The sequence below is a fragment of the Macaca nemestrina genome, chromosome 5, assembly GCF_043159975.1.
Source record: "Macaca nemestrina isolate mMacNem1 chromosome 5, mMacNem.hap1, whole genome shotgun sequence".
In the NCBI taxonomy this organism is placed as follows: Eukaryota; Metazoa; Chordata; class Mammalia; order Primates; family Cercopithecidae; genus Macaca; species Macaca nemestrina.
In genome coordinates, this window is record NC_092129.1 from 6,719,846 (window position 1) to 6,744,873 (window position 25,028).

At 39.4% G+C, this 25,028-nt stretch overlaps 1 long non-coding RNA gene across 5 annotated transcripts in view; it reads right to left on the reverse strand.

The window, feature by feature from the left end:
* Nucleotides 1-24,607, reverse strand: part of LOC105487537 (uncharacterized) — a 131,450-nt gene extending 106,843 nt beyond the window's left edge. For 3 of the 5 annotated variants that reach the window (XR_011623252.1, XR_011623251.1, XR_011623248.1), the window contains exons 1-2: nt 24,134-24,607; nt 22,005-22,275 (exon numbers count right to left, since the gene is read on the reverse strand). This is a non-coding gene — a long non-coding RNA (uncharacterized lncRNA). Of the gene's footprint in view, nt 1-22,004; nt 24,073-24,133 lie in introns of all 5 variants that reach the window. The other 2 variants (XR_011623249.1, XR_011623250.1) reach the window with 2 other exon arrangements.
* Nucleotides 24,608-25,028: the final 421 nt, after the last annotated feature.

The following is a 25,028-nucleotide window of genomic DNA, read 5'->3' on the forward strand; positions in this document are numbered from 1 at the left end:
AGCCAGAGCCTTGAAATAGAAGAAAAGTTGAAGACTTACACTTTCTGGTGTTGGCATATAGCTGAACACATAAATCAGTGGAAGGAAATGAATGGAATTTGAAGTTCAGAAAAACATGTCTTACAGTTAGGCCCAACTGATTTGCAAGTAGAATGCCAACTCAATTCCATGCGAAAAGAGTCGTCTTTTCATCCAACAGTGCAACAGCAACTAGTATCCACTCGTAAAACAATGAAATTGAATACCTACCTCACAAATTATATGCAGACTAACTTAGAATTGACTGAATACCTAAAGCCAACAGCTAAACTAAAAACCGTTAAGGTAAAACATAGGATTAAACATCTGTTTCTTAGGATTAGGCAACTTTTTTTTTATCTGTGACAACAAAAGCAAAAATGATAAAAAATAAATAAATAAGTTGGATTTCATCAAAAATTAGAAATGTTTGTGTTTCAAAGGTTACCATTAAGCAATTGAAGAGACAAGCTAAATATCGGGAGAAAATATTTACAAATTAGGTATCTAATAAGTCTAATAAGGACTATTCACCCAGAATATATAAGGAACTTATAGCTCAACAATAAAAGGAGAAATAACCCATTTATAAATGGGCTATGGACTTAAATACATACTTAACCAGAAAAGATAAACAAATAGCCAATAGATACACGAAGAGATGCTGGACATATTTAGTCATTAAGAAAATGCAAATGAAAAGCACAATGAGATATTACCTCACCACCACTATAGTCATTTACAAGCTGTAATTTATGAGGCTGACAAGTATTGGTGAGGATGTAGAGAAATTGGAACCCTCAAACATTACTAATGGGACTGTAAAATGGTTTAGCCACTTCGAAGCACAGTTTGGAAGTCTCTCAAAATGTTAAACATATATTTACTATACATCTCAGCAATCCCATCCCTAGATATTGACACAGGCAAATTGAAAATATATTCGCACACAAAAAAATCTATATGGGAATATTCTGCAACATCACACATAATAAGCAAAAAGTGGAAATAACTTGAATCTTCACAACTGACGAACGTATAAATAAAACATGGTAGATCCACAAAATAAAACATTATTCACAAATAAGAATGAATGCAGTATTGGTATGCTGTAACGTGGGTGAACCGTGAATATATTATGCTTAAAAAAAGAAGTCAGGGCAGGGCGCGGTGGCTCACGCCTGTAATCCCAGCACTTCGGGAGGCCGAGGCAGGTGGATCACGAGGTCAGGAGATCGAGACCATCCTGGCTAACACGGTGAAAACCCGTCTCTACTAAAAATACAAAAAATTAGCCAGGCGCGGTAGTGGGCGCCTGTAGTCCCAGCTACTCTGGAGGCTGAGGCAGGAGAATGGCGTGAACCCGGGAGGCGGAGCTTGCAGTGAGCTGAGATCGCACCACTGCACTCCAGCCTGGGCGACAGAGCGAGACTCCATCTCAAAAAAAAAAAAAAAAAAAGAGAGAGAGAGAAAAACAGAAAGAAATCGGAAACAGGAACAAGTACTATATGATTTAATTTATACAATCAGAATAAACATATTTATAAATACAGTATGTAGATTAATGATTACTAGCTTGAGGGAAGTGGGGAATGAGGCATGACTGTTGATGGCTACTGGATATATTTGGAGGATGATGGAATATTTTAAAATTAGATGGTGCTATGTATTTATTTATATAAATAAATAATCTCAGTTCTGTTACCCGGGCTGGAGTGCAGTGATACAATCATAGCTCTCTGCAGCCTTGAACTCCTGGCCTCAAGTGATCCTCCCACCTCAGCCTCCCAAGTCATTGGAACTGCAGGGAGGCACCACTACACTTGGCTAATTTTTTTTAATTTTTTTTTTGTAGAACTGGGAGTTTATACCACCTTTGTTGTCCAAGCTGGTCTCAAAGCTCCTGGCCTCAAGCAATTCTATGAGTCACTGGTATTATAGACATGAGCCACTCGCGTGGCCCATATAGTTTTATCAACCACCACCATCCTTCCCTGTTGTACACTTTAAAAAGTGAATTTTATGATGTGTGAATTATATATTATATGTCAACAAAGCCTTGTTCAACTAAATTTGGCCTGAGAAAGCCTCTATATTCATATACTTGAGATCTCATGTAAGGGAAGGGCAACCTAACTTACTACGTCATAAAACCAAAAAACACTTTGGAGTATGCTTCTGTAATAGCTGAATCCCAGCCAATCACAACAGCAGTGTTTCAACCGATCACAGGTGGCCAACTCTTCAAACCGTGTTCACGTAAGGCAAACACAGAGTTGCACCCAGCCCAACTGCTTCTGGACCTCTTCCATTTCCCGTACACCTTTCCTTTTTCTGTCCATAGCTGTTATCCGACCATGCGGCAGCCCAGTCATGTCTCTGAACCTGTTCTGGTCTTGGGGGCAGCCTGACTGACAAATCATTATTTGTGCAGTTAAACTCTGTTAATTTTAATTTGTCTACAGATTTTATTTTAATATATTTTATTTTACATGAAGTTAAAACCGCATCATTGACATGCAAAAGTGTTTATATTTTCACTTTACTTATTTGATCAGCTTATTAGATGATGTACTGATGTCTGATTTCCAATGTCCATTTAGCATATATTTATTGGTTTACAATCAGTAAAATAATCTCCTATATAATAGAAGTGTGCACATTTATCAGCAGCTATATTAAAAAATGACAGAGCATTATACTTGTGTCACCATGTCACCACTCCTGTATAGTTTCAATCAGCCACTGTTTTGAGATTTAAATCCCACAAAAGGATAAACAGGCTGATGAGGACAGGCCTGCTACCTCACAGCGCTGCACCAGCTGTCTCCAGACTCCTATTTTTGTTATGTTTAGATGACATCAATTCCACACCCAAGTTTACTAACTTTGTTTTTTGACTGCAGCAAATTTAATATTAGGCTCAAGAAAGAAGCCTTTTGGAGTGAAGGTGCATGCTTCCATCTCATGAGGATTAATGGAGCAGCTCCTGATACATATCTTGGTTATAACTTCTAGGCAGAGAGGTCTGGGCACAAACGCAATCAGACTCAGGAATGCTATTCCACAATATTCTCAGACCAATTTAGAATTAACACTTGCTCAAAAGTCAGACTGCTCACCTCAGCTGCTTGCAAAATAAAGCGAGCATACTAAAATTCTGCACAAAGAAAAGCTACTTTAAGAATCCAAAGGACCTTAGAACGCAATCCGGAACTGGGTTTAGAAGCATGTAACCTGTCACATCCTAGTATTGTTGTTTATTTCATAATGAAGTCCAGATGTTATTTTAGAATAAATATCCAAAAGATCCTTGGCTGGATGCTGCAGGATAATTCAGTATGTGCAGGAATACACATGGGTGCTGTGAATGTAGAAAAACACGGTGATTCCGGAAATGGCACACCTATAAACAATTTTGTATGCTTTCATTGAACGGCTAGTATGTGTGCTTGAAATCTGGAATATAAAATAAGTGATACCTAGTGACTGTTCTCAAGGAGCTCAGAGTCAGGCAGAATATGGGTGTAACTATATAAGCAAAGCATAATAAGGTAAATACTATAACCAAGGGAACACAAAAAGCCGAGAAAATTATAGGCATCAACATTTAGTACTTGCTGGGTTTTCAGGGAGAGATACTGGAAAAAGAAGTATTATTGAATGTAAGTTTCAGAAATAAGCTGACAGGGAAGGGAAGGGCATTATCATGAGAGGTTAGCTAACACAAACAGATGGAAGTCAAATGGATTTGTGAAAAAAACAAGTAATAATGTATAGGATGGCTGCCCAAGAGTCACTTTTGCAACTTGAAGGCAGGCTACAAAGAACACAACATTATGCTAAGGATTATTTTATTTATTTTTGAAAGAAATTAACAGCCATCTGTATGTTTTATAATTATGGAAAATTACAAACACATAAAAAACAGAAAAATACGCTACATACTTATAACATAGCTTAAAACATTATCAACTCATGGTTAATCTTGTTTTATCAAAACAGAACAACACACACACATACATTTTATTTATATCCGAGATTATTTAGAAGCAAAGAAAAAAATTTATTCATAAATATTTTAGTGTATACCCCTACAAGATAAAAGCTCTGGGAAAGCATAAAAATTCCATTATCTCACCTAATACAATAAAAATATATTTTAATATTAATAACCACCTAATTGGTGTTTGTTTTTAAGTAATTAATTAATTTATTTATTTATTTCTTGAGACAGAGTCTCTCTCTGTCACCTAGACCGGAGTGCAGTGGTGCGATCTTGGTTCACTGCAACCTCTGCCTCCCAGGTTCAAACAATTCTCTGCCTAAGCCTCCCGAGTAGCTGGGATTACAGGTGGGATTACCACCACACCGGGCTAGTTTATTTTTATATTTTTAGTACAGACGGGGTTTTACCATCTTGGCCAGGATAGCCTTGAATTCCTGACCTCACGATTCACCCGCCTCGGCCTCCCAAAGTGCTGGGATTACAGACGTGAGCCATGGTGCCCGGCCCTTTTTACCAGTTTTCAAACAAATGATTAGATTCTGTATTATCCTGACAAGGTGACCAATAAGGTCAGTTATTTGTATCTTTTATATTTTTAAAAACTAAGGGAGTCAAAAATATTTGTGTATTCAATCCCCTGTGGTTATGATACTTACTGATGCTCAATTTTTTACTGTTTTTGGCCATTGAAAGCTTCTGTGGGTTTTTTCATAAGCATTTTTTACAGGAATATAAAATACATATAGAATAGGCAATATTAATTTATAGCTCACTGAATTTTCACAAACTAGACTGGTCAGATCATGGAACAGGACATTATCAGCACTCTAGAAGCTAACCTATGATAATTGCTAAATATGGAACTGTAGGGAGGGTGGCTGGGAATAAGACTTCTGGCCATTTCTCTGAACATTTTTTTTTTTTTTTGAGCTGAAGTCTTACTCTGTCACTCAGGCTGGAGTGCAGTGGTGTGATCTCGGCTTACTGCAGCCTCTGCCTCCTGGGTTCAAGTGATTCTCCTGCCTCAGCCTCCCAAGTAGTGGGGATTTCGGGCACCCACCATCATGCCCAGCTAAATTTTGTATTTTTAGTAGAGACAGCTATTCACCATGTTGGCCAGGTTGGTCTCGAACTCCTGACCTCAAGTGGTCTGCCTGCCTTGGCCTCCCAAAGCGCTGGGATTACAGGTGTGAGCCACCACGCCCAGTCAACAATTTCTATTCATTACAGAGGTGGGTGTCTTAGTCCATTTTATGTTTCTGTAACAGAATAGCATAGACTAGGTGATTTAAAATGGACAGGAAATGTATTTGGCTCATATTTCTGGAGGCTAGGAAGTCCAAGAGCCCAGAACTGGCATCTGGTAAGGGTCTTTGAGCTGCGTCATCCCAAGGCAGAAGTGGTAGAAGGTGGAAGGGCAAGACAGTGTGCAAGCAAGAGACCAGAGACGCCCAAACTCTCTTTCATAACAAGCCCACTCTCACAATAACGCTCATCGCCCTCATGACCTAGTCTTCTCTTATTAGCCTCCACTTCCTCTCACTGTTGCCCTGGGCATTAAGTTTCCAACACACCGTCTTTAGGGGACACATTCAAACCATAGCAGGAGGTAAAGAAATAGTCACTTGTGAACAACTTGGTTAAAACTCACATGGTAGCATTGAAAGTCCAGGGTCTTCCTTCCATCAGAACAATCTGATATTGGAATGTGTCTACAGATTCCTAAAGGAGTTCTAGGACTTGGAACAATGTTTGCAGATGATGAGCAATTATTTAAGGAGGAAATTCTTTCCTAAATTGTAGGTTACAAGAAGAGCTCTCCTTCTGCAACCTAACCTTGACAAAACTTTAGCCCTGATAATTGAGTTGTAGCTTTGTATTACAATCCAATTGTGGTTTGCAAGTCTTACGTGTTTCAGGGAATGAGTTGAGCCTACATGAACATAGTCTGCTTAAGGAGTTTGCAAACAGGAACATAAGTTGTGATAAAAAGTGGAAAATTAATTTTTATTAAATACTATTATGTCAGGGATAGCCTTTGGTTCTTTATGTAAGCATCACAACCAAGCTTTACCAGAATTGCTTAGGCAAGTGTAAATAGAAAAGCTGATATTTTGAAAACAAACATGAAGTGACTAATTCAAGGGCAAAAAATTGGCAAGTGATTGACCTTGGAACCGAAATCCTTTCTACCATACCACACATTTCTGTTAGAATACACCAGTGTTCCTCTTCACCTCAGGCTAAATGGGGAAAGGCTACATTAACAGACTCTTAAAACTGACTGGAAACTTACCAGCAACTGTTCTGATATCTTACTGAAAAAAATCAGTAGCTGATCACAAGAGTCAATTCTATTAAACTGATAATCATATACCCTCTCTCAAGTGATCAATTCTTGTCTCTATCTATATGTAATAACTGAAGATTTGGGGAAAGTCTAAGACAGATTCTGCACAAGGCTTTGTCAATGCAAGGCCTTGTACTCTGCTATCAATATCCTACAAGCTGATCACGCCAAGGAGCTGTGGGCTCATACCTTTATAACTGATGTCACCCAGAAAGGTGATGTTCTCTTGTGGCATGAAACATTAACCTACTGGAAAGATGATTCTCCCAGGGTTATTTGGCAAAAGACAGAGTCACCGGAAGCATGTTCTCTTGGATAATGTGGTTTTGAATTTTTATTTTACCACCTGGAATGTCATTAAGGCTACACAGGAAAATGAAAATAAGTAACGATTCCTATTTATTTTTGTTGTGAAGCTCATATTACTCCCCATCGTCTGCAATATCCAAGGATAAGTCCATCAGAATGCATACATTAGTGGTTGAAATAACCGACAGAGAAGGGAGACATGCATATTAGGTAAGCCAAAGGTGACTGTGGTGCCATATTATCTGTGACATTGGTTTGTGACTGCATTTTGCATCCCACAGTGGTTTTGCCAATAATGTTTTTCACGGCAGTAAAGCACTGTTTTGTTGAAGATGTCATCATAGATGATACTTTGATTGTTACCAATAACATATCGCTTTTAATAATTAAGCCTGAGAGATTTGTCAGAAACAAAAATTTGAACTGCATGTTCTGTTTCATCAGGCTGATTCATACGTTCTTATTTAGCAAGATCAAAATGCCACGGGGAAGGCCTTTGAAGCAGGTGATGGAAACAGAGCTTTCCTCTCAGTGTCAACGTTTGAGAAGAATCTCACCCCGAACACACAGCAGCCTGAATGCAGCCCAGGCAGGCAGCCCACGGTCTACAAAGAACGGCTGCTGCTGCGTCTCACGTTCTCCAGGGACGGCAGCTAATACCTCGGGTAGTCCTTCTCTTCTATTTTAATTTGGTAACTGAAAATCAATTCATCCACCAGGAAATGGAATGGATGGAACATTATCGTTTAGATACAAATGATCTTCTTGTTTTCATCCTTTAAAGAGAACCGCTGTCATCATTGTACATCCTTGCAGAGTGTGTTCAAAGTGAGACATAGTACCAGATAATCTAGGAAATTTGTCCTTGGATTATCATATGTTTAACAGAAAGTGCAGCAGTACAAAATAGTTCCACTTGCTTTGATTGCATGACACAGAGCTTGACAACTTTATTTTTCACGTATTCCTGTAAGAAACCTAGCATTTGGGCAGTTGAAAAGAAAAATAATAAACTCTCCAACCTTTATCTCTTCCCTGGTGCCATGTAAATGTTCAAACAAACTGAAAAGTGAAAATAAATTATCTTCTTCCTTCACTATCAAAACTTATTCCCAGGAAAGATTTGTAGGTTGATAGAGAGGTACAAGTGACTGATAATTATATATTACATCTTCTGGATTTGCCTTCCTTTGGATAGGTGACATAACTATATACATATATGTGTATATATATGAGTGTGTGTGTATATATATATATGTGTATCTCCTAAATAGTTTTGGGTAACGCCTGTACAGTTAAGGATGTATGTTAATAAGTGACTGCCTGTTTCGCCCACTTAAACATAAAAGGTCCATTCACATTCCTAACATCTTGGTATTGGTCTGTACAGATGACTTCTCCAAATGCTCTCAACTTTCTGCATTGAATTAATCGTTCCTTTTTCACCTTGGGTTAACTCTAGGAAAATACAGATCACCCTCTATTGATCTATGTGCACTCAATCATATGTTGTCTTTCGTATGCCTTCAGGGTCTGAGGGAGACTTGTAGATAATACAATCTAGAGACGGTCAGATTTTCAACTGATGCTATTTATGTTCTCTCTGGTATATAAAAGTACTTCGCAGAGGCCGGGCGCGGTGGCTCACGCCTGTAATCCCAGCACTTTGGGAGGCCGAGGCGGGCGGATCACGAGGTCAGGAGATCGAGACCATCCTGGCTAACATGGTGAAACCCCGTATTTACTAAAAATACAAAAAAATTAGCCCGGCGCGGTGGGGGGCGCCTGTAGTCCCAGCTACTCGGGAGGTTGAGGCAGGAGAATGGCGGGAACCCGGGAGGCGGTGCTTGCAGTGAGCTGAGATCCGGCCACTGCACTCCAGCCTGGGGGACAGAGCTAGACTCCACCTCAAAAAAAAAAAAACAAACAAAAAAAAAAAACTTGGCGGCAATTTTAATTCTACAAAATGTTAGCTCCTAGTGTGTCACGGATTTTGGTCACTTGGTAAAATAATCATATTGAATAATTATGTCAAATCAAAACACAGATATTTGGTTCTGGTCTTATTGTTTTAGTTGTTTCTGTCATTCTGAAATTAGTGATTGAGGTTGACTTACTAGTATCCATCTAACAAGCCTCAGATTTAAACCATCTAAATTTATGCAATTGTAAGACAGCCTCTGTAGAAGAGAGTTGTTTCCTTTGCCATGTAATGGGGATGACATATTTTAATATTGGAGACATAGAGAAAGGCGTCCACCCTCACCTTACTTCTTACTCTGTTTTACTCAAATGACTTTAGAAAGTCTTGCATCATTTTGAAATTGAAACAATAATTGGCCCTTTGCACCTGTGACGCCTCTTTTTAAAATGCATTTTCCTCCTTTGCATGACCAGATTTTTTCTTTGTCCTTCTGGTCTCAGCTAAAATATCATTCTCTCCCCTAATATAGTCACTTTTCTTTTTATTTTTGCTTTAAAATTTCTTTGTGTCAACATATTTCTATCTGAATTTATCTTGTTGTATTTGTTTTGTTGTGGTCTTGTCTGTTTAGCCCCGTTAGAATGTGAACTCTAGAAGAACAGGTTCCTGTCTGCTCGATGCTGTTCGCACAGGTGTAGATAAGTGTGGGCACATAGTTGGTGCCCAATAAATATAGATGGAGGGATATGGGGCTTCTGTTAGCTTTATCTTCATAGATTTTTAAAAATTAATAGGCTTTTTTTAGAGGATTTTTAGGTTTACAGAAAAATCTGGCAACAAGTACAGTTTCCATATACTCTTTCTTCCCTGTCCTCACAGTCGCTGTTGTGAACATTTGCATTGATGTGGCACATGTTTGCAATTGGTGAACCAGTACTCTTCAGTTACTTTTAACTAAAGTCCATAGTTCACTTTAGAGTTGCCTCTTGGGTTGTAGGTTCTATAGGTTCTGCAAAATGCATAGTGTCAGCCTCCACCATGGTAGTCTCTTACAGGTTAGTTTCATTGCCTTTCAGAGTCCCTGCACTTGGTCTAGTGGTCTCTCCTTCTCCCCATCCCTAGCACCCACTGATGTTCTCACTGTCTCCATAGTCTTATGTTTTCCAGAATGTCATATAGTTGGAATCATACAGTAAGTGCCTTTTCACAGGGCTTCTGTCAGTTCACAAAGTGCATGTAAATGTCTTTTCTCTGACTTGAAAACACTAAATAATTTCTTTTTATCATTGAATAATATTCCATTTATGGATAAACCACAGGTTGCTGAGCTCTTCACCTATGGAAGGGCATTGCAACTGGTTTTTATTAATAATTATTTAATCGTTATTTTGTTCATAATTTTGAAAAGTATGAACAAAGCTGCTATAAACAGTTTGTGCAGGTTCTTGAGTGGATATAAATTTTCATTTATGTAAATACTTTAGAGTATGATTATAACTCCTGACTTCAGGTGATCCACCTGTCTCAGCCTCCCAAAGTGCTGGTATTACAGGCGTGAGCCACTGTGACCGGCTTCCCATTGCTTTTTAAATTTGCAATTCTCTAATGACATATAATATTTTGTATGTTTTCATACTCTTATAAACCATCTGTGTATCTTCTATGGTAAAGTATCTGTTCAAATTATTGGTCTGCCTTTTAATTGTTTGTTTTTTGTTATTGTTTTTACTGTTTGGTTTTCAGAGTTATTTATATATTTTGGGTACAATGCCTCTATTATTTATGTGTTTCCCTAATATTCTCTCACAGTCTATGGCTTATCATTTTACTCCCTTAACAGTGACTTTTAAAGCACAGAAGTTTTTTTTTAATTTTAATGAAGTCGAAGTTAGTGCTGTTTCTTTCACAGATTGTGCTTTTGGTGTTGTATTTAAAAACTCACTGCCAAACAAAATGTCATTTAGGCTTTTTTCCTATTTTATCTTCTAGGAGTTTTTAGTTTTACATTTTGTCTAGATTTATTTACTTTGCATGTGGATGTTCACTTGTTTTAGTACCATTTGTTGAAGGACTAGTGTTTCTCCATTGAATTCTCACTGTTCCTTTGTCAAAGATCAGTTGATTACGTGGATATTTACGTGGAAATATTTCCAGGCTCTGTTCTGTTCTCTATTTATCTCTGTCCTTTTCTTCATTAAAACTACTCTGTCTTGGGCCGGGTGCGGTGGCTCAAGCCTGTAATCCCAGCACTTTGGGATGCCGAGACGGGCGGATCACGAGGTCAGGAGATCGAGACCATCCTGGCTAACCCGGTGAAACCCTGTCTCTACTAAAAAAATACAAAAAACTAGCCGGGCGAGGTGGCCGGTGCCTGTAGTCCCAGCTACTCGGGAGGCTGAGGCAGGAGAATGGCGTGAACCCGGGAGGCGGAGCTTGCAGTGAGCTGAGATCCGGCCACTGCACTCCAGCCCGGGAGACAGTGTGAGACTCCGTCTCAAAAAAACAAACAACAACAAAAAAACACTACTCTGCCTTGATTACTGAGGCTTTATGCTAAGACTTAAAGTCGGGTAGTATCCGTTCTCTCACTTTATTTTTCTCTTTTAATATTCGTTGGTTATTCTGCGTCTGTTGTCTCTCCATGTAAACTGCAGAGTCTATGTGTAAATCTTCACAAAGTGATGAATTTTTTTATTGGGATTCCAAAGAATGTATCTGAGGCTGGGCAGAATTAATAATTTAAAAATATTGAGTTTTCCCAACCATAAACATGGAATATTTTTCCATTATTTGCGGAATCTTTGATTTTTAAATTTTCCCCACATAGATCTTGTTCACAATTTGTTAAATTTATACAAAAATTTAACCAATGTTTTTAGGGTTTCATTTTCAATGTTGATGGTTAAGAATTTATCAATTGTATTAATCTATCCAAATAATCAACTTTTAGTTTTGCTGATTTTCTCCATTATTTTCATCTTTATTGATTTCTGCTCCAATTTTGGTTATTCCTTTCTTATCCATACATTGAATTTAATTTGCTCTTCTTTCTTTAGTTTCCTTAGATGGAGGCTGCTGTGGTTTGAATGTGTCCTCCCAAAAAGCATGTGTTGAAAACAATCCGCATTGCAATGGTGTTGGGGGGTGGTGGCCCTAATTGGGGTGTGTAGTGTTAACTTGGGTTATGATGGGTCTGAGACTGAAAGCTCAATCTCTCATCCTCTGCCTCTTGCTTTTGCTCAATCTCTGGCTTTCTGCCACGGAGCAACATAGCAAAAAGGGCCTTGTCAGATGCTGGCACCTTGAAATTAGCTTCCCAGCCTTCAGAGTTGTTAGAAATAAATTCCTTTTCTCTATAAGTTACCCAGTCTCTGATACCTTGTTACAGAAGCACACAATAAATGGAGACAGAAAGCTGGTACTGAGAGTAGTGTTATTGCCATAACAAATACCCGACAATGAGGAAGCAGCTTTGGAACTGGGTCATGAGTCAAGCCTGAAATGATTTTGAAGTGAATGCTAGAAAAAAACCTGTTTTTCCATGATCTGAGCATTAAGGGTATTTGAAGGCTCAGAAGAAGGGAACAGTTGTAGGGAAAGTTGGAAACTTCTTAGATATTACGTAGGTTGCTATGATCAGAATCTGCATTGAAATATGGATGGTAAAGGCAATTCTGATAATGTCTCAGTCAGAAATGAGGAGCAAGGTATTGGAAACTGGACTAAAGGTCATTCTTGCTATATAGTGGCAAAGAACTTAGCTGAATTATGTCCATGCTTTAGGGCTCTATAGAAGGCAGAATTTGAAAGCAATGAACTAGGATATCTGGTGGAAGGAATATCTAAGCAGCAAGCATTTCAGGTGTTGTGTGGCTTCTTTTAATGAAATGAAGCAAAACCCAAGAGATAAAAGATAACGTAAAGATGAAATTTATAATTAAAAGAGAAGCAGAACAGAAAGATTATGAAAACTCTCAGCCTGGCCATGTAAAAGTATAAAATGGTGTGTTTAGAAGAGAATACTGAGGGTATAGCCAAGAGACCATTTACTAGAGATTTGTGTGGGAAAAAGGAAACTAGATTATATTCGTCAAGACACTGGAAGAATGATCCTGAATGCATTTCAGAGATTTTCCAGGCAAACTAGAACCTTAAGGCAAGGTTTCCAGAAAAGTGCCACTGGACTCCAACGTTTGCTTTCCTGCACCACCCCCAAATGTCTGCTTCCTGTATTCCGATGTGGTGCTCCTTGGGTCTGTCAGCTGTGGATCAAACCAGCCCAAGTGTGCCTTAGGCCAACACTCAAGAAGGTACAAACTGAAGCTTGGCAGCATCCAGTTAATGCTAATTCTGCAGGTTCAAAGAATGCAGAGTCTGTGGCGTCATGACTTCTTGCACTTAGATTTCAAAGGATGTTGCAGACTGCCCTGGGGCCCAGCAACGTGTCAGGCGGCAGATCAACTCCAGAGAGTCCCAATCAGGGTAATGCTTAGTGAAGCTATGGGAATAGGACCACTTGCAAATTGCAGAGCTGCAGAACCACTAGCATGTAACTTCAACCTGAGAGAGCTGCAGCATGAGAGTCTAACCCAGGAAAGCTGATGTATGGGCTGAACCCAGCAAATCCATATGGAAGGGCTGCCTGAGGCCTTTGGGATCCATTATTGTCCCACTATGCCTAGAAGGCAGAACATGGAGTCAAGGAAGATAACTTTGGAGGTTTAAGATTTAATGTTGTTTTCCCTATTGGATTTTGGGCTTACTTGGGCCTGTTACTCCTTTCTTTTTCCTGTTTCCTCCTTTTGGAATAGTGATATTTATCCTATGCCTGTCCCACCATTGTATTGTGGAAGCACATAACTAGATTTATTCTCACAGGTTCACAGCTGGAGGAGAATTTGCCTCAAAATAAATTGTACTGTGAGTCTCGCCAATATCTGACTTAGATGAGACTTTGGACTTTTGAGGTGGTGTTGGAACAAGTTAACACTTTGGGGCTTTTGAAATGGAATGAATGTATTCTGCAAGTGAGAATATAATTTAGGGGGCCCAGGCGTGGGATGCTATGATTTAAATGAGTCCCCCAAAATGCACATGTCGCAAACTTAATCCTCAATGCAATACTGTTGGGAGGTGGGGCCTAATGGGAGATATTTAAGCCATGAGGCTCCACCCTCACAAATGGATTAATGCTGATTATAACAGGGCTTGCAACTTTCAGTTGTATCTTCTGCTCTCTTATTCTCCCTCTCCCTCTTGCCTTCTGTCATGGGATGATGCTGTAAGAAAGCCCTCACCAGATGCCTGCACCTTGATATTAAACTTTTCCACCCTCAAAACTGATAAATTAGTTTCTTTTTTAAAAATAAATTATGTAGTCTATGGTATTCTGTTAAAGCAGTACAAAATAGACTACAATAGAAGCTTAGACAACTTAGTTTATTTTTTTCTCTTCTCTTCTAATGTATGCAGCCAGTGCTATAAGTTTCCCTCTAAGTGCTGCTTTGGCTGTATCCCCACAAATTTGATAAGTTGTATTTTCATTTTCACTTAGTTTAAAACACTTTTACATTATTTTTGAGACATCTTTAACATATGGATTTTTTTCAGAAGTGTACTGTTTAATAACCAAATAATTTAGATTGTCCAGCTATCACTCTGTTATTGATTCCTGCTTTAATTCCATTGTGCTCTGAGAGCCTACTTTGTATGATGTCTATTCTTTTAAATATGTTAACTTGTGTTTCCTGGCCCAGAATGTGATCTCTACTGGTGAATGCTCCCATCAGAGGAATGTGCTTTCTATAACTGTTAGGTGAAGTGATTAGTCAGACCCTGATGACTGACTGTGCTTTCAGTTCAGTTACATCCTTACAACTTTTTTGTTTGTTGGATATGTTCATTACTGATAGAAGGGTGTTAAAGCTTCCAACTATAATAGTAGTATCTATTTCTTCTACCATTTCTCTCTGTTTTTGCCTCATGCATTTCTATACTGTTTTAGGGCACATACACATTAGGGTTTTTATGTCTTCTTGGAAAATTGACCCCTTTACCATTATGTGATGCCTCTCTTTATCTCTGATAACTTCCCTTGCTCTGAATTTTTCTATCCGAAGTCAATACAGCTGCTCTCACTTTCTTTTGATTTGTATTAGCATGGTACATGTCTCTTCATCCTTTTACTTTCAGTAAATCTGTGTCTTTGTAAAGTGAGTTTCTTGTTGACAATATGTACTCGGGTCTTATTATTTGTATCCACTCTGAAAGTTTCTATGTTGTAACTGGTGTACTTAAACCATGCATATTAAAAAATTATTGACATATTTGGATTAATATCCTCCATATTTGCAAGAGTCTATTCTTGTCTTTTTTCTTTTTTTTTAAATTGTACTTCCAGTGATTTCATGCCTTTTCTAGTTTTAGTTGAGCACTTCCTACGATTCTATTTTCTCTATTCTGTTGGCATATCAATTTGTTAAAAACTTTTTTTAAAAAAAAGTGGTTGTTCTAGAGTTTTCTTTCTTATTTATTTATTTATTTCGAGAAAGAGTCTCATTCTCTCTCCCATGCTGGAGTCCAGTGGTGCAATCTCGGCTCACTGCAACCTCTGCCTCCCAGGTTCAAGCAATTCTCCTGCCTCAGCCTCTCGAGTAGTAAGGACTACAGGTGTGTGCCACCACACTCAGCTAATTTTTTTGTATTTTTAGTAGAGACAGGGTTTCACCATGTTTGTCAGGCTGGTCTTGAACTCCTGACCTCAAATGATCCACCAGCCTTGGCCTCCCGAAGTGCTGGGATTACAGGCATGAGCCACTGTGCCTGGCCCTCTAGAGTTTTCAATATACATTTATAATTAATCCAAGTCCACTTTTAATAACACTATGGTGCTTCATGTTTAGTGCAAGTACCCTATAACAGAGTATTTTCAATTTCTCCCTCCCGCCTCTTATAACATTTTTGTCATTAATGTCACTTACCCATAAGCTATAATCATCGAATACATTGTTGTGATAATGATTTTGAACAAATTATTCTCTGTTCAATCAGTAAGAATAAGAAAAATGAAATGTCCCATTTTACCTTCATTTATTTATTCCTTCTAAAATGTTCTTCCTTTCTTTATATAGATCTGAGCTTCTGACCTATATCATTTCCTTCTCTCTATGAAGCTATTTTAACATTTCTTGCAGGGTAGTTCTACTGGTGATATACTGCCTCATTTTTTTTTTTTTTCTTTTTCAGAGAGTCTTTCTTTCTCTTTCACTTATATGTTGTAATTTCACTGGATACAGAATTCTAGGCTGATGCTTTAATTTTTTTTCTTTCAACTCACTTCAAATATTTCCCTCAATCTCTTTTTCTTGAATGGTTTCTGTAGAGAAGTTCCATGTAATTCTGATTTTTGTTCCTCCATAAGTATGGTGGGTTTTTTTTCTGTCCTGTTTCAAGATTTTATCTTTATAGAAAGTTTCTGCAGTTTGAATATAACGTGACTAGGTATAGATTTTTGGTATTCATCCTATTTGGTGTTCTGTGAGCACCCTGGATGTGTTGCTTGGTGTCTATCATCAACTTTCCAAAATGCTTCACCACTATTTCTTCAAATATTTATTATTTTCCTTTCATTCTTCCGCTTCTTGTATTCCTGTTATGTGTATTTTATGCCTTCTATAAATTGCCCACAGTTTTAGGGTATTCTGTTCCATATCTTTCATTCTTTTATTTTTGCATTTCAGTTTGGGAAGTTTCTATTGACATATCTTCAAGGTCACTGATTCTTTTCTTGGCCATGTCCAGTCTACTGACGTGGCCATCCAAGGCATTCTCCACGTGTTTTACAGTGTTTTTGATTTCTAACATTTCCTTTTGATTCTTTTCATTTATATTATCCATATGTTTGTGCATGTTGTTAACTTTTCCATTAGAGTTGACAGCGTATTAATCATAGTTATTTTGAATTTCTGGTCTGATCATTCCAAAATCTCTGCCATATCTGAGCTGGCTCTGATTCTTGGCTTGCATTTTTTGACTTTTTTTTTGCCTTTTGGATGCCCTGTGACTTTTTTTGTTGCAAGACAGGAATGATGCACTGGGTAAAAGGAATTAAAGGAGATAGGCTTTGAGTGTGAGATTTAGGTTTTTGTGGCTAGGAGTCAGGCTACGTTTACTGTTTGCTGTAACTGTGGTATGAGAAGTTAAACGTTTCCTCTATAGTCTCTGTTTTTGCCTCTCTGATTTTCACTGAGTGTCCTTAGAGACTATGAAATAGGGTCTAAGTCAAACACTTCTTTAACTACAATTGTTTATTACTATGCTATTGATGTAGAGGAGTCCTGTTGATTTGGAGGTGAGCTGTTGGGAGAAGGGAAGCTGTTGGGAGAAGGTAAGCTGTTGGGAGAAGGGGAGCTGTTGGGAGAAGGGAAGCTGTTGGGAGAAGGGAAGCTGTTGGGAGAAGGGAAGCGTCTATACTCCTAAGATTAAGTTCTAGTCTTTTAAAAATGTGACATATGTAAGGTGTACAACATGACGTTTTAGCCTACATACACACAGTGATATGATGCCTACAAGTAAGCAAATTATCATACCCCTCACCTTTCATAATTACCTTGTTTCAGTCTTTTAATGAGCCTGATTGGGTGTTTCCTTTCCCTCAGACTGGTTAGGTTTTAGAAGAAACCCCAGTGGGTTAGGCAATAGCACACTAATTGTCCTTGAGGGCAAGTCTCCAAGGAGAACAGAGAGCTCTGGGCTTATTTCAAAATAGTTCCTTTTCTTCTGCTCCAGCAGGAACTACCAGGGACTTTTTCTCAGATCTGCTCCCAGAAAACCTGGGAGGCTTCCGGAAGTCAAACTCAGGAAAGCATGCCCAACTCATCCCCAACCCACCCCCAAAACTGGGATTTTTAACTTTCAAGCTACTTCACATGGAGCCTTCAGCAATTTACTGATTACCATTTAAGGCATCCCTACTTTAAACTTTGAAGTGGTTTCAGCTGTGGGCTTCTGCGCAGGTGAGCTGTGATTTTCTTTTTTTTTTTTTTTTTCATTGTTTTATTTATTTCTTTTTTCTTTTTTTATTTATTTATTTTTTATTATTATTATACTTTAAGTTCTAGGGTACATGTGCATAACGTGCAGGTTTGTTACATATGTATACTTGTGTCATGTTGCTGTGCTGCACCCATCAACTCGTCAGCACCCATCAACTCGTCATTTACATCAGGTATAACTCCCAATGCAATCCCTCCTCCCTCCCCCTTCCCCATGATAGGCCCCGGTGTGTGATGTTCCCCTTCCCGAGTCCAAGTGATCTCATTGTTCAGTTCCCACCTATGAGTGAGAACATGCGGTGTTTGGTTTTCTGTTCTTGTGATAGTTTGCTAAGAATGATGGTTTCCAGCTGCATCCATGTCCCTACAAAGGACACAAACTCATCCTTTTTATGGCTGCATAGTATTCCATGGTGTATATGTGCCACATTTTCTTTTTTTTTTTTTTTTTTTTTTTGAGACGGAGTCTCGCTCTGTCGCCTAGGCTGGAGTGCAGTGGCCGGATCTCAGCGGAGCTCAAGCTCCGCCTCCCGTGTTTACGCCATTCTCCTGCCTCAGCCTCCCGAGTAGCTGGGACTACAGGTGCCCGCCACCTCGCCCGGCTAGTTTTTTGTATTTTTTAGTAGAGACGGGGTTTCACCGTGTTAGCCAGGGTGGTCTCGATCTCCTGAACTCGTGATCCGCCCGTCTTGGCCTCCCAAAGTTCTGGGATTACAGGCTTGAGCCACCGTGCCCAGCCGATGTGCCACATTTTCTTAATCCAGTCTGTCACTGATGGACATTTGGGTTGATTCCAAGTCTTTGCTATTGTGAATAGTGCCGCAATAAATATACGTGTGCATGTGTCTTTATAGCAGCATGATTTATAATCCTTTGGGTATATACCCAGTAATGGGATGGCTGGGTCATATGGTACATCGAGTTCTAGATCCTTGAGGAATCGCCATACTGTTTTCCATAATGGTTGAACTAGTTTACAATCCCACCAACAGTGTAAAAGTGTTCCTATTTCTCCACATCCTCTCCAGCACCTATTGTTTCCTGACTTTTTAATGATCGCCATTCTAACTGGTGTGAGATGGTATCTCATTGTGGTTTTGATTTGCATTTCTCTGATGGCCAGTGATGATGAGCATTTTTTCATGTGTCTGTTGGCTGTATGAATGTCTTCTTTTGAGAAATGTCTGTTCATATCCTTTGCCCACTTTTTGATGGGGTTGTTTGTTTTTTTCTTGTAAATTTGTTTGAGTTCTTTGTAGGTTCTGGATATTAGCCCTTTGTCAGATGAGTAGATTGCAAAAATTTTCTCCCATTCTGTAGGTTGCCTGTTCACTCTGATGGTATTTTCTGTGTCTACCTGTCTGCCTCTCCAGTTTTTCAGGAAGCAGTTTGCCCTGTGACCTCCATTCTCTCATGGATCTAAGAAGAGTTGTTGATTTTCAGTTTGTTCAGCTTTGTTTTTGTTGTAAGGATGGGAGTGATGACTTCCAAATCCTATAACATATCAGACTGGAAACCACTTTGCATGGATTTTTGTGGGAATTACTTAAGCACTGCATGTAATTGCTTTCTTTGTACTTCATTACTGTGGGTGCAGCAGTAGGATCAAGGTGAGTAATGATGTGTCCTCTATGTATGGAGCTAAGGCCATACCACACATTCTCCTTTGACATGTGTAATTTGTGCTGACAATCATACAGATCTGGAAACATTGTTTAATTTTAAATATTTCTAAATTTATGAATAAAACCTTAGATAATATTTATACATATGTTTATAAATAAGCTATATTCATACATATTCATATTCCTTCATATTGTATATTGATTTTCATATATATTTTATATTATATGTTTTTGCATTTTGTTCATATATATTTAATTCATATATATTTCAATAATTATCACCTTCTATAAGGGGAAAAGGAATTATGACAGCTGTAAGTTAGTAAACCTATTAAATATACCTGTTGAAGGAAACAAGTCTAAAGCCATGTTCCATTCCATCCCAACATCTTTGCGAGTCAACGACAGTTTCATAGACTTGGCCTATCTTGATGGGTAAGAGCACATACTTTGGATTCAGACACACATGAGAGCAAGTTTGACATCTAACACTTGTTAGCCACAGTTCATTGTTTATTCAATAGCCATATGAATAGCACCTAACATGCCTGGTTCATTATTAGGTGAGCAAATGCATATGGGTGGCCAGAAGCCTAAGGCACTCATGTTATTATCACTGATAACATCATCAGTGACATTACAGTCATTGCCCTTTGTATTATTTTTACTGCTCCTTATACGTTCTGTCACTTTCTGCTCAGCTTTAAAGAAATTAAAAGCACAATTGAGCACATAATCTGGGTGTGCTATCCAGAAGCTACTGGCATCAACTCTCCTGTTGCCTGATAACTTTAAGATGAATATCTCCATTCCTGAACTTTCTTCTAAACTCTAGAGTAACAGTCTCATCTCTCAATTCTTCTTCTCCATCTGGGAAAGCAGGGAGCTCAAACTCATAGCCCATCTTTCCCCAGACATCATTTTTTGCAAAATCAAATGAGCAAAGATTGAAACATATAATGAAAGTTGATAAAGGTATACTGTGTTAGTACTTTTATATACTGCTCAAGAGAGTTCATGTTTATTCATGAAACCATTTGGTTATATGTATCAAAATCATTTTGGTATTCTTAATATTTATACCAATATTTCTACTGCTGGGAATCTAGCCTAGGAAAACATTCAGAAATGTGGACAAATATTAACGTAAGATTGCATTAATTATGCCTCCATTTATAACTGGGAAAATTAGGAAGAATCTGAAGGTCTGATTATTGAGTAATGATTTTATATATATATATATAGACACACATATATACACATACACTATGGGGGATGCTAGCTATTCAGTATCAAGTGAAAAATTAGAAACCACAATCCATCTACAATAATCTGTGAAAGTAAACATGTATGTATGCATGCACACACAACATACTCACAGGAGAAAATTGAAGAATCCTAAATTAGTCACTATGTTATGGCTGGAAATTGAGATATTGTAAATTGTCATTTTCCCCTCGATACACATCTCCAATTCTACATTTTATAATTCTGATAAAAATAAATACTAAAATACTATAGAAAAAAGAGTAGGCTCACAGTTTGGAAATGTTGGGTTTTATAAAGTCTGTCTTCTTTATTATTAATTTTGTTCAAACTTGAACTGCTGTAGATTCATGTGGTGTTCTCTGATTTGTCTGTGGTTGATTTTTAGGGTTGTTACTTGAATACTTAATGTATTAAATGTTATTTAATGTAGTAACTGATTAAATAATACAGGCAGAATAGTACACATCACAGCTCACTTTATTCTAGAGACGGAAGTGAAAAATGGTCTGAGAAAATGAATGGCATTAGAAGATGGTACAGGCTGGGCTCCTAGAACGGCCATGCCCGGTCCTCCAGCCGCTTGCTCTTTGGAGCTCTGAGGCCATATTTCTAGAGGAAATGGCGTGGAGACGCCATTTCCCCCTCATTCTGCGGAGGCGCCTGCAGCATTTCCTACAGCTGCTTTTATAAAGGCCAGAGGGAACAGAGCCGGATGCTTTGGCAGTAAGCAGGATGGGGGAAGAGATCGCTGCTGCACGAGCCCCATGTCCGGGGGCTCATGGACAGACAGAAAAGCAAACTAGAGAAGCCAGACCTGCCTTTCATTTGTATTGTTCTCATTGCGAGGCCACATTCTCCCAGCAAGTTAAACATATTGTTATTTTTCTTTTACCCACAAAGGAAGGAGGCTCAGAGAACTTGTGTAGCCTTGTTAACTTTATGTGGCTGGGAGTTGGCAAGGCTGGGATGTGGACCCCAGATGTGTAGCTGACAGCTCAGGTTCTTGTCGTTGTTCCCTGCTGCGCTGTTGGAGTAACTTAGGGCTATTGTCCCCTACATATATATATTCCATTAGTTCTGTCCCTCTAGAGAACCCTAACTAATACAGTCTGGAAGGGAGAGAATTAGTAAGGTCTGTGGATCAGTCCTCTTTCTCCAGTACCACAAGACCTCAGCTTCTTGCAGTTGTGATATTCTGATAACTGGTCACCTCCCTTCTCTGTAATAAACTGTATGCATTGCTGTTGGAATACAGCACTAAGTGTGTATGGACCTTGCACCAACAACACTGGTGGCTGAGGGAGTAACATCCTAATCCTACCTGGCATTCAAATCTCTTCAAATTTGGCCTCAAACTACAGTTACAATTCTTAGTCACACATATTCTCCTGCATGTACCCTCAGAAATGGTCCAATGACATGGACATCACCTTCTTCCCAGACTTACCTGTTCTCTCACCTCCAGGGACTCACTCAAGGTCTTCCCTCTTCCTGGAACACAGTCTCCACATCTCTCAAGAATTAGCGATGTTGTCTCCACCCAGCTGGTAGAAATTGCTTCCACCTCTTATACTCTCAAGATATTTAAATGATGTAACTTCCAGGGCTCAGTCACTTTCTCTATTATGGGACGGTGGGGGCAGAGGGCAACATGACAAAGCCCAGTGGCTTCTGAGTCCACAGTGAACATACAGGCTCCATCACTCTCCTTGTGTGACCTTAAACACAACATTTGAACTTCTCTCAGACACAGATCCCTCGCTCCCCAAATGGAGACATTAATATCAATCTGACCGAGTTGTTCTTGCAATTAAAAGTGAAATTTTCTTATACCTGGTTATGGCAGATGCTCAACGAATTTAAGGTAAACGAAATAATAGCTACAACATTGAGCAACCGCACCGTTCTTAAATGCTTTCTGGATCCACGCTCATCTTAGCTTTAAAACTGATGTTTGAGAGGAGCTCTGCTGCCATTTCCGGTACCATAGAGATGAGGAAACTGGGGCCAGAGAGACTAAATCAGCAGAAAGGACAGCGTAGCGCACACACTCTCTCATGGTCTGAGTGGAGAAGCCGACTAGTGCCAGGCCGTACCTTCCCACAACCCTGTCAGCCCGGAGCCATTTTGACCCAGAAGGACCTCAGAAGGGAGAAAATAGGGGTTAGACTTTTTTAGCCCTAGTATACACATTAAGCAGAAAAGGTGAGGCCTTAAAGGAAGAAAACTGAGCCTGGCATGTTCTGGAATATGAAGACGGCATTTTGGTGCTCTTCTGCAGCTAAAACAGTGCATATCAGAGTGCAGACAGGTGTAGAAACAGTCCCAGCCCGTCTTTGACTGTTTGCAAGAAAACAAATGCCATACAACATGGTAAAACTACACCTTTCTCACAGTGTCCATTCCAGAAATGTGCAGCAGTGTTCGCTGCTTAATTATTCTGTCAGGAGAGGGTAGCATTGTGACTAAATCCTGGCCCTTTTTACTAAAGGTTTCTCTCAAACTCCTCAGCTGGGAAGAGAGCTCAGTGCATCCGCCATGTCCATCATACATTCGACTCAGCACTGCTTGGCTGGTCTGCCCTGGCCAACTGGGTCTCCTCCGTGATTTTGTGTCCCTGCTAATGATGAGGGGTTTGCAGTCCTAGTCTTGCTGGCTCAGCCCCGGGGGATATTTAGCAATCCATCTTATCCCTTTCTCATGCAGAGGACATCTCACTGATGTAACTTATTTTTATGACATTAATTTTAGAACGTATTTTTTTCTGTTCTAATATAAATATTCATTGGCCAATAATTCAGGAAAAATAAACAATAAACCAGGATACATGCACAAAAGAAGAAAGTGAGCCCACTAAATATATTATTGGAAATATCTATACAAAAACTAGAAATGAGGATGATTTGACCTCTAGCTATTTATGAGCTCTTAAAACATTATTTTCCAGGGGAGGCCTATGTCTGCCTTCTGTTTTACGCAGGGAATAGTGGTGTTGCATCTGTGAAACCTTTAGCGTGGTTCTCTCAGCTTGCCCTGTTGGATGGCATCACAACATTAAAATATCTGTGCCTTCCATGAAAAGACCTCAAATGTATTCCTTTCTCCCTTTCTCCCCTTCACACAGCCGTGAATGCAGCTCAGGAAGCAGTGGGACTTGCAGGCTCATCCCTCTGTAATTAATTCCGCTGGCTTTCAGAGCGTCCTGAGGTTTGCAGGCTCTTTACAGAGAGGCTGCTTCCATTTCTCATGCACTGTGATCCAGCAGCACACCCCAACAAGGGCTGTGAAGGCAGCTCAGGGCTCGCAGCATCTCCAGCGCTCAGCCACAGTCCCGCCTGCCTGCGTCGGTAAAACTGCTTAAGGCAGCGCTAATTAATTTCTCCTGCTTATCCTGCACTCTCCTTGCAGGCTATCGGGTCTCAGAATCGACTTCCTGGACTTGTATTCGTTCACCATCCAAATTAGCTTAATGCACGACAGAAATCTCATCTCGACCTAGAGGTAGCAGCGAGTCTCTAGGGAGAAATCAAATACTGAGTCAATTTTTTTAAAAAAGTAAAATAAAATTAGACCTACCGCATCAAATTTATTTCCAGCACCCTTGAGATGGGAAGGAGAGGAGGGGAGGCAGTGACTTGGTTCCTCAGAGAAGCTGTGTGCACACACTTGGAAAAGCAGCTCCCGAACGCATTCCTGGATTTTAACTAAATCACGTTAGTGTCAAAATGCAACGTGTGCATTTATTGACAGCATAGGGACAAAGAAAACAAATCGTAAAGCAACAATTTTAGATAATTACCTCAAATTTAGTGCCAGTTCTGTCTCCTAGTTTCCCCTCCGTCTCATGCCTATATTGTTTAAATTTGTCAGGTGGTTAGTTCAAATAAAGCACCAAGGTATCTTCAACATACCACCTGTGTTCAGGATATATTTCCCTGAGTTCCTGCCAGACTTTGGCACGTCTGCTGCTGGAAATGAATCAGAATGCAGGGAGAGGGCTAATTGACAGGTCTGTGGATGCCGAAGGTAAGCTGCGACCTGAAATGAGAACTCTTCTCTTAATGAGCCACAGCAGAAGCTCGTGTGTGGCCGCGCACGCTCGTGCCTCGCCGCGGCCAGCAGATGGCAGCAGAGCCTTGGAAGCCGGCGGGCACCAGGCTCTGTTGAAAATGCCCTCGTTCATTTCCATTCATCTTCACTTGCCAGAGTCTTTATAAGTGCTTTCTGTAGAACTGACCCTGAAATTGCATCATTTAATCTATAATCATATATTGTCAACATTTCTCCCTTTTACCGCTTATCAATGACATTAAGTCAGAGGAAACAGGGACCAGTGATAGCTTTAGGCAACTCTGCAAAAAGGAGATATTCCTAACAGGCAGACACACTGCCAGGGACAGCCAGCTTGACCGAAATAAGGAAATGCATTTGAACAGAAACGGGGGAGCACATAAAAAAAAATCACGCACAC